Below are 10,656 nucleotides of genomic sequence, written 5' to 3'. Positions count from 1 at the left end.
CAGCAGAGGGGCTGTGCTGTAAAATCTCTTACAGAACTCCTTCTCCTCCAGAAAGAAACCTTTGAAGGGAAGCAATGGTTAATGTATAATTTCTACAGGGAAGCTACTGGATAATAAATTGCAAGTTAAATGATGCTGATATTTAAACCTCCAAACTTTTCATGCTTTTGCACTATTGCACAGATGTAGAAAACAGCCTGTCAGAACCACAACCCAGAAAAGCTTGTTGCTTTCCAAGTGCTGCTTCTTGGAGAAGCAGATGCAGTGCTCGAAGGCAGTTTGTTTGCATGTAGGCACAGAAAACCTTGCTGGGGTTAAGAAGCAGATTAGCCCATCAGTGTTCTTGTGCAAGCCAGGAACACGCTGGTGGCTGGCGTGCCAGGCTGCCCGGCGTTGGACAACTGTCAGGCTGGCACCACTCAGTTCCTCTGATTGGGTACTCTCAGCCACTGATTAAAAATGCTGATGCTGTTTCTGAGCTCCTTTCCACTTGGAGGAGAAATCTCTTTTCCCCACCCCCAAGCCCACCTCTAGGACGTAAGTAACGGTGAGAAGACGAAGATGAAAACAGTGCGGTCGGAGTGACTGGAAATACAGCAGTCTGTTTTAGCTGCAGTGTTATGTAGGAGTCGTCTTCAGACTTCTTACCTTTGTTTTTTCAGCACAAACTGCTTGCAGGTTTTGGAAGGCTGTGAAAGGACTTACCATTTGTGTGTTAGTGTTTTCTGTGTATCATCATATTACCTTGCTTTTCCCTGGACAGCTGTGTTCAGAGCTTCATGTGGAAATCTTTCTATTGAAGAGAGATAAAAAGGATCCTTAATCTGGTTCTCTTTGGATCTTTCTATTTTTATGGTAAGTGCCAGCATGTATTGGCTGAGCATAGCTTCTTTGCTGCAGTGCTCGTGCTCTCTCCCCCTCTCTCTCTCCCTCCCCCTTCCCGCGTCTGTTTTTCTCCCTCTATATTCTTAGATAAGCCTTGTGACCTTCACTCAATATCTAATCATCATTTTTAGCAGATGGTGGCTAACTAAAATACAAGTTTTCTCTTTATTTTGCTCTTTCCCCTCTCTGACCCGGAGCTCTGAAGTAGTGATTGCAATCTGAGTACTGCCTCTTTGTCCTTGAAACGGGAGGCTTGAGCGTTGCTCGCGATTGCCCATGGCAGCAACGGGATAAGGTTCTGGGGAACTGGAATTACAGATTTCGTAAAGGTGCCTCATTTCTCTAGGTCTGTACGACTGTGCTGGGAAGGGCACAGAAAGCCCCTGCTTGACTAGCCATCTAGAAAACTCTGAAGCCCCTCAGTGTTCAAGTGTGGGGCATACATGTGGTTTGAGCCGATATTTACTGTCATTGGAATAGGAAGGACAGGCTCTTTCAGCTTTTTCAGTATAAGCCTATTTCATCAGGTGTTTGTAAGTTGGACCTTTTGCACCTTACTAGTGCAGACTGGCTGGGACAAGAAGTTACAGAATAGGCAACCTAATAACCCTCATCCCTCCCTGTTCTATACAATTGCAAATTCTTAGCCTTTTGAAGTGCTTTTACAACTCTGCAGTCAAAGAAGTGCATTTAAATGTTTGAAAATCTGTGCTTGCTTAATTCATGCTCTAAGCTATTTTAACAGCTCTGATTTTGTAAATAGGAAAGGTCATTATTTAGTCCACAGTAAACTGTACCCTTAGACGCCCCTTTTTTTTTTTTTCTTCTAGTTTGTTGCATGAGATTTAAAGTAAATGCAAATATACAGTTTCTGGTAGATAGATACATGCCTTTGCTTTTGGCATGAGAGACCCACAAAAATATTTCTTTTACCTTAAGTGTGTTTCATGTTGTGAATCCATTATGTGGATTGACCATGCATAGCCCTTGCACACTGCAGAAGTAATAAAGACTTTACTAAATCTCCAAAGGTCCACTGAAGACATAGATATAACACTGGCTCAAACTCATCACAGGCTGGTCTTCCTTCAAAGCAAGGCAAAGGGGTGATGTGTTCTTAGATCTTTGTTTTACTGAGGGAGGGTAAGAATAAACCTTTTATTCTGTCTCTGCATTGCCTTTTCTGGATTTAAGCAAGAGATATGCTGATGTCTGGAAATTAGTTTTCTTTGTTTAATGTGTCTTACATTGTGGCTTAATAAAATAATTTTGTTCCTGATTTATTCTGTAATTCAGAGGGTTTTGCTTCACATGAGCTGTTTAGTTCAACAGAGTTTGTGTACTTCCTTCCCCCTCCCAAATAAGTAAAAACTTTAAAACACTACCGGTTTTTTTTAAATACCTTTCATTTCTTTTCTGTACTTGGGTGTAACGTCTGGTTGTACTAATAGTGTGTAGGTATGTTGGGAGGGGAGGAAGCCCAGGTCAGGCAATTGCAAGAGGTATTGGGGGGAGTAGGAGGCTTACATAGGTCTGCAGGTGGAGGACTTCATGGTGCAGTGAGCTACCTGCTGCATTGCCTTCCCAAAAAAGTGGTAGTGGCCAGGACGTAGCCCAGATGTCAGTGGTCCAAGTCATCTCCCCCATCAGACCATGCGTTCTGGCATCACGTTGCACCCGCTGGTGCAGCTGCTCCCGAGACCGGTTTCCCTTCTCTCTGGTGCGGTGGGGGCACGCTGCAAACCTGCCTCCCTCCCGCTCTCTGATAGGGAGCAGGTCTGTCTTGGCACTTGGGCCGCTCAATGAACTGTTCAAAAACATTCACCTCTAAAGCAGTCCTCCCCCCTGCCTATTACAAAAAGGCTCTGGCACTGTGTAGGGTCTATGGGTTACTTAATTTTTTTAAAATCAGTAGCAAAGGTGCCTGAGTGTGTTCTCTTCCAGTCTCAGTAAGTGCTGACACAATGACAGCAGCAAAGAAAGTTTTTGCTGTGGTAGGAGACCAGCAGGGGTCTTGTTAACACCCATGGGCAAGCGGTCCTGAGTGCATGCAGGTTGTGACATTGTCTTGGGGAGACCAGGCTTAGGCTTTTCTGCAATAAATGTAACAAGTAATTGTATGTGTGCATCTGCATGTGGAGCTGTTTACTGTACCGTTTTGCTCCTTACGAAGTTATTGTAAACTTAAAAAACAGGAAGGTTTGCAAAATATATGCATGACCTAAATAATTCTGAAGATCACACAGTTAAGCGTGGTACAACATGTTTTTATTTTTAAAATTATTGTTATAAAATCACGTATTCCTGTGCTTTAAAATAATCTACATTCTTACCTCACATTTAATCAAAAGCACTGTTTGCACTCAAAAAATGACTCATGTCTAAGTAAGACTATCTTGCAAAAGCTAATTTTTAACCTAAGTGTATAATCATATGTCTTTTTCAATAAAAGTTTAAAAGCCAAAGTGCACAATGTAATGCACTTTCTAAATAGCCTTGAGATGAAAGGAAGGTAGGAAAAACACTAATCGTGAAGTATTTTCTCCAGTTTAAACCCCATGAGCTTGCAGTGGGATGTTTATGTTTGGAACCTAAGGTCTGTGTACTGCAACTGAGAAGTCTATGCACCTAAATCCTTGTCAGCACATCCTGGTGCAGGCCAAGGGCTTAAAAAATAAAGATGCAATCCTCTATATGAATAAGGATACCCTCCCTTGAGGGGCAGAGAGAAGAGTGAAATCCTCCAAATAACATGAAATTCAAGTAAGTAGATGTCCTTTTCATTCCTTAGGAACCCTGTGAATGCTCTGATAGGGGAATGCATGCATAGTACTTCCTTGTTCCACAGCATGGTGTCATGTTAATTCCTTTGCAGGGTGGCTGAAGACTGCATAGAAAACAACTGCAGGGGGAAAAAAAAAAAAAAAAAAAAAAAGCGCTCTGTTCCTGAGCCAGCCAAAATCACCCAATGGTCTGATGAAGTCACTGCATTATTTTTTTTCCTGTGTGCGTTCACTATACATTCTTCATTCTACTTGTCCGTAGAAGCAAGTTCTTTAAAGCTTTATACTCCATAAATATTTAACCATATACATTTATGCTGCAAATACAAAAGGGTATGTTTTTACAGAAAGCTCACTCATTTTACATTATGCTTCGGCAGTTTTATGCTTTCTATCCGCTTGTGCCCTTTCTGACAAAACCCGCTTAGGCAGCTACTGATTATCACTGGCTGAAGAATCCTGGTGGGGGATTAGCCATGCCCCAACTAACCTCTCTGCCCCAGACTGGAAAGTGGTACTGGGATATGCATGGTGCAGAGCTGAAGTCATCAGTACCAGGTGGTGCTCTGGCTAGTGGTGTTTTTTTTTCCAAAGCTCCTTCTGAAAACTCTTTACACATGTTTTCAAAAGTAATGTACTGCATCACAGATTTATAAAGCACATGTAAATAAGTTATAATATACATATCCTATGTATATATTACATGTTACAGTAATTGTGGTTTTACCTGGCTTTTTCTTCATACACACTTACACAAGCATGAGCACACATGCATAATCAAAAGTTGACTGCAATTTCTAGGCTTTCTCTGTTCTTCATAGAGCTAAACATTACAGAGGGAAACTCGCTGGACACATTCTCTCATTTAGTCTGCACATTTTGTTGAGGTTGATTTCAAGGACTTTGTAGCTCTAAAGCTGCAAATATTACAAATCTATCTCTATGTGTCTGGAGACTTTAACAGGTGAGCTGTCTTCAGTTCCGTTGCTATTTTTGGCATTTGTGGATGTTCAGAAGTCCTGTGCGTGAATGCTGTGCTGCATAACCTGTCAGAAGAAGTTTGATGTTTTTGGGAAGCATTGGACAAGGTGTTCATGTGCTACATGTTTTCTCTGCATCTACGGGGAAGGCTTAGCTTTCAGGCATTGTGAAGTGCCTTGTGTCTTCTGTGCACATACTGTCTTCTTAGTAAGTGTTTGCAGTCTACGCATGTTGTATCTCAGGGGGTCATAGTTTCTGCATCTGTACAACTGTATAGCACTTGTGTAGACCTGTCTGATTCTTCATGGAAACCGTGTTCCTCCGCAACAGCATTTCAGTTCATGCTGTGGAAATACTGGACAATAAGGTGAGAGGTCTTCCGTACGTTAAAGATCTTTCTCTTGCATAGCATAAGTCACAACTATTTTGTTTCACGTTCAGTGTGGTAATAATGAAACAGCATTAGGCCTGCTTTCTTTGGCAAATATAAAAGGGCTAAAACATTCCCAAGAGATCACTCTGTCTCATAGACTTCTTTAGCACTTGAACATAAAGTTGAATGCTAAATTTTAAAGGTAAAGAGTTTACTTTCAAGCAATTGTGGAAATATTAGAGCCACCAGCCTATCTGGGCACCAGTCTGACACCATGAAAACAACCATTTTTCAACTATCAATATTCAGATAACACCAGCCAGGCTTAGAGCCACGTCATGCTGGCTGTAAGAGTGCTCTAAGATCTCAGGATTATGAAGGTGTTGATGATGATCACAGGAGGTGGGCTCCTGATGCTCTCCGCAGAGGTAGAATAGCACAAGTTAGTGCTTCTAGAGTATGGTTTGAAACACGAGTAAGATAGATGTCCCAAATCTCCTTTAGGAGCCTTTTGCTGTTGTGCCTGTGAAGTTAGGAAGAGTAGGCTTCTGTGTAATTTATCTGTATGGTTTATATCGCTACTGCTGAGAGATGATTGAAATAAATGCCTGTTTCAGGACAGCTTTTTTGACTTCATCCTTTTGCTCGTGTTTGTAGCCCCCTGCAATATTGACATTAATTCTTTATTTTATATGGTGCTTACAGACTTCAGATATAGAAGAATGATTGTATCTCCCTTTGTTTTTTGGAGAAGAATGTTAACACCTGAGAAGAGCAAGACTGAGTCTCCTCTGAGCCAATTTGCTGTAGGGAAAAGATAGCCTGATGATTAGCTGTTTTGAATCACCAGGACATATATACCCATTTCAGATAATTTTCTTTGACAAAACTGTTTTTCATTAAAATTAGGAATAACACTTTACACATGCTGTATTAGAGACTTTTTCTAAACGAGCTTGGTACTTCTTGGAGAACAACTTCTTACAAAACGCCAGCTGAAAGCCACAGCTTTGTGAAGTCTGTCAGTATGACTCTATGTATCCTGGCAGACGTGCAGCCTCTCTCCGTGTTGTTCATCTATCCTCCAGGCTCATTTCAGATCTTTTCTTGTTTGTGCTCCACGTTGCTGTTTCTCTCACTGTTTTCCCTTGACACAATTTTTTGCCTTTTCACATACTGATTTGCCTTCATGTTTTCCTTAGTTTTGGTTGTCTTTTGTTAGTTGTTCTTTGTTCTTCATAGAGATGATACCTGTGTTAGGTTGTTTGTTTGGGTTTTTTTTCGTACTGATTGTCCTCTTACTGTTTGGTTTTGTTGTTGGTCTTTTTTACCGTACTAGTTGCCACCCTATACTGTGTTCAGTCTAGGCAGATCTCTGTTCTGATTCAGTGCCTGGGGAACAGCAAATACTGTCTTTACTAAATGAGGAGCTTGGGCTGCAGTCCCAATGTGTTGTGAAGCTTGTGTAGAAAAATGGAGAAAAAGAGGCGACAATAAGCAGGTTTAGCAGGACAAAAGGGCTGGAACCCAAGAGCCAAATCAAATGTCAGCCTCATTAGCATGAATACTCTTTTCTTAAATCTGCTAGAAAAATAGTATATTCTGTAGTTGTGGAATATGAGGTCAAAGAACTGTAATGAAGAAGAATTAGGCAGACAATACTGGTTAGAGCTGTTTGAAGCTCTCTGCAGTTTCATGGAGACAATGAATGAAGTTGAAGGCTTCTCTGCCCTCAGGAGAAGGAAAAGAATGCCTCTTCTAATTTCTTATTTTCCTTTGTTCCCATAGAAACACCTGCAGTATTTGATTTTTCTAACCTATGTCATTTAGATAATGAACTCTTCCAGAGGTAGATGGGGAGGAAATTCCCGATCCCATTCAAATTAAATCTGGGACAGTCATGTTTCTACCCGTAGACTTATTTTTGTTTTATTTGATACTGAGTGCTGATAATAATTATCCTGTTTTTTTCTCTGTTTATGTTGACCATCAGGTCAGCTTATGTCTAAGACGTTGTTGCTAACTAGTCGCACTGAAACTGCTGTTAAGACATAGACAGACTTTCCTTATTTTCCTTGACAATGTAGAATTCGTGTGATGTAGATTTCAGAAATGCTTTGGCAAAAGATGCGATAACCTTCTGCTTCAGTGTGCTTCATGAAGTTTACTTTGTTTACATTTCTAATAATAATAGACTCTGAACTATTCTGATTAATATCTTACGGTAAAATTGTAGCTGTAGAAACAGCTTTTGTGAAGCTTACGTCAAGACTTTATGTCCCACAGTGAAGTTGTTACTGCACCTTATCGTTGCACTATTGTCACCAAAACCAGTTCTGCAAATCTAAGTGTTCTTGCGTAAATTCTTGTGTAAAAACAAACAAACAAACAAAAACCCTCTTAGTTTCCTTTTTACCTAAAAAGCAACATGACTCAATCGTATTTTGATTAGTTCAGAGACTTATCTGTTAGCATACCACAACGTAATTTATTTGTCACAAACTTTTGAGCTGAAGTTGTCCACTTGCTTTCTTTAAAGCTTAATTGGATCAGCATTTAGGTAACTCCTTCCCTGTGGTTTTAATTCGGCCTCTTCTTTTTCAGCTTCTGTCTCTGATCTTATTCCTTCTAATTCTCCATTCTGCATTTCTGCTGCTTGCTGGGCCTTCTGTCCTTTGACTCTCTACCAGGCTCTGCTCCATTTCCCCTCTAGCATTTCTCTTTCTGCTCCTTCTGTTCTTTACCTGCTCCTCCAGGCTATTTCTGTGTCCAAGTGTCCCACTCACATCCTGGTGTTTATCTTTTTCCTGGACTTCTGACCTGTGAAAAAATGAACTCAGGCCACAGAGTTATGATACTTCAGAAGTGCTTGTTGCACAGTTTAGCATTCTTTGCAACAGCAGCAATTTTCTACTAATTGTTTGTGAAGCAATGCAATGAGGGTCTTAATGGTCACATTACAATGCAGAGATGTATCAGAGCAGGAGTGCCGTGTCAGATTTCAATATGATAATCTCATTTCCCGAACTTAAGGTAAAATGTTAGAATTTAAATTTAATGTATGTTGCACTGAGTATGTGTGATAGGCCTGTGCTTGTCCTGATGCTCCTTGTGTGAGATTAGTTGCTGAATGGTATCACCTCTGCTCACGAGTTATGCTGAGAAGGGAAAAAGTGAGGAAAAGGGAGATAGGTTTAGGATATGTTCTTTGTTTCATTCCCAGGAGGGAGAAAAGTGAGAAGCAGCAAGACGGATGTGGCACAGATTTACTTATTTTTGATGTTTTACTTCAAGATCAGGTTATGATGAAAGAAACTTTGCAAGTCTGGGAACTGCTATGTGCTTTCATCTGCCATATGATAGTAGGACAGTTACTGCACAGAAACTTGTTCATTGTCAAAGATTTAAGTGTCTTGCTCACGATCATACAGAAATTTTGTGTTTTAGCTGAAGCCACAATTCTTGAAACCTGTGCCAGTACCCTGCTCCTGCCAGGCTAGCCTATTTTTCCCACAGGGACAGTATAAGGGAAAAGGGAATTTTAGAACAGATAAACTACATTCAAATAGGCAAGGTAAAGAAGAAAAATTATAATCTTCTCTGTTCTAAACCAGAAAAAAAAGTCCTCAGAGAAATTTTAACAAAGAAAAAATTATCATATTGTTACAGAATGTGGAGTAGTATTTAGGCTATTTGCCAGATAACTTTGATAATGATATCAAATGATATCATTGATGCTTGTCATTGCCTGTCTAATAATTCCCAGTTGTTTGCTTTTCAGGGCACAGCATGACATCTGGATAGATTGTGATGTGCTCTGAAACTCTCACTTGCCCTCTGGTTGCAGTACACTCCAGGCTAAGCAACTTGCGATTGATGTGGTGTTTCTGCTTCTCTGCTGTCAAACATATGTCCTCTTTACTTTACAGACTCCAGGGGAAAAACATGTTCTGGGGCTACACCGTTGGTGCTTACATCTTTTGAACTGCATTTTTAGAAATATCTGTAAACCTGCAAATAGATTATATATGTTGGGTATGACTTTTTGAGTATTTCATCGTGTTCTTGGATACTAGCACTGTGCAATCTAGGTATGTTTTGCTATACTAAAAAGCATGCAAGGGTGCAGCTTCAAAATTTAGGCATTTATGAATGCCACCATTTTGGTTGGCTGCATTTATGCATTCCTGGAGACTTCAGTTGTATGTTCACATGTGGTGTTTTTCACTGAGTTCTCTTTGTTTCTTTTCATTTTCCTTGTTAAGTAGTTTTTTTTCTATCTCATAGTTAGTGTATATGATTCAACCTATGCTCCAAATAAAATACAAAATTATTTTGACAATTGCCACAACTTCTGCTAATCTCTAGATGGCAAATAATTTTTCTCCACAGAAAATGTGAGTTAAGATAATGACATTTTCCCTGCTGATGTCTCTTCTTATTACTTTGTAGGTAAGGAGCTGAGGTTCGGCATGAAAGAGAGAAATGCACATTAGCTTAGGGTGCTGAATGTGAAATGCCAAGGGCATGATTTTTTCCATGTCATCAGCACATTATAGCATTTCATATAATCAGAATAAGGTTTGAGTTGACATTGACTGCAGCTGTGAATGCCATATCTTTGATTAATCAGGTGTTGTAAACTGGGTGCTTGGACAGTGACATACACCCACTGAAGTCACTTCCTTAGGAGCACTGAAGGCAGAGGTGGGTATGCAATCAAGTACCTCAAATAAAAATTCAAATTCTTTAATCCTGAGACCAACATCTCTTTTCATGCAGTTTCAAATTGGGTTTCTGCATCCACCTCCCAGTACAGCTTTCCTGTGCTGAGACTGGGGAGAGGCCACGTGGAGCTGACAGTTATCTCAGAATTGTGTATCCCAAGCACACACTGAGGATAAAGATTCTGGGTGGCTGGGAATTAAAACCCATATCATATTGCATAAGCACAGAAGTGCTGAGCATATTTCACAGATGCAGCCTTAATCCTGGCACGTCTTTAGGTCTGATGGCTTGATACTGCAGACTCAACTCTTCTGATATAGTTGTACAATATGGCAACGCCTAAATATTTTAAAAGACAATATAAAATCCAGAAACCTCTGATATTGAAAAAAACATTGGCAATATATGTAGGACAGATATTTAAGAGCTTCAGTTTTCTTCCTAGGCTTGAGCATACTGCGGAGTCAGCCTGGCAGCCATGGTGGTTGTTCCCCAGGTAGAGCAGTCACAGTGGGAAAATGCGTCTTCTGCTACAGAGTTCCCCAATAATCTGTTGAGACTAGTTTAATGGAAGAAAGTGTCCTCGGCTGCCACAGACCTTTCTGCCTTGCCATTAGGATAATTCTTCCTTCTTCACAATGTGGTGTGGCTGTCAGCAATGAGATCACAGGAGAGAAAGTCTCTGCTCTTTTACTCCTGCTGTTGCAGTGACCCCCTTGGGCTGTAAGAGGGGAAAATGCAGGGGGGAAATATTGCCCTTTACAAAGTGTTCTTGTCCACGGCATGATGATATTTTCATCCAGGCACCAGGAAGGAACAGGATAGGAGCACAGCATGGTGAGGGCAGGGTGATCTTTAGAGAATGTGGATGCCAAACTACGATAACTTTAACTGGAGATGAGAAAC

The 10,656-nt window shown here is 40.6% G+C and overlaps 1 protein-coding gene across 7 annotated transcripts in view; it reads left to right on the top strand.

Moving 5' to 3' along the window:
* The first annotated feature begins 507 nt into the window (after window positions 1-507).
* The window catches only part of ANO4 (anoctamin 4), a 200,359-nt gene continuing 190,210 nt past the window's right edge, over window positions 508-10,656 (top strand). For all 7 annotated transcript variants that reach the window (XM_075427641.1, XM_075427640.1, XM_075427639.1 and 4 more), the window contains exon 1: window positions 508-855. The gene's annotated coding sequence lies outside the window, so the exon portion shown is untranslated. The remainder of the gene's footprint in view (window positions 856-10,656) is intronic.

Source organism: Opisthocomus hoazin, chromosome 8 (genome assembly GCF_030867145.1).
Source record: "Opisthocomus hoazin isolate bOpiHoa1 chromosome 8, bOpiHoa1.hap1, whole genome shotgun sequence".
NCBI classification, from domain to species: domain Eukaryota; kingdom Metazoa; phylum Chordata; class Aves; order Opisthocomiformes; family Opisthocomidae; genus Opisthocomus; species Opisthocomus hoazin.
This window is presented reverse-complemented; position numbering and strand designations above follow the sequence as displayed.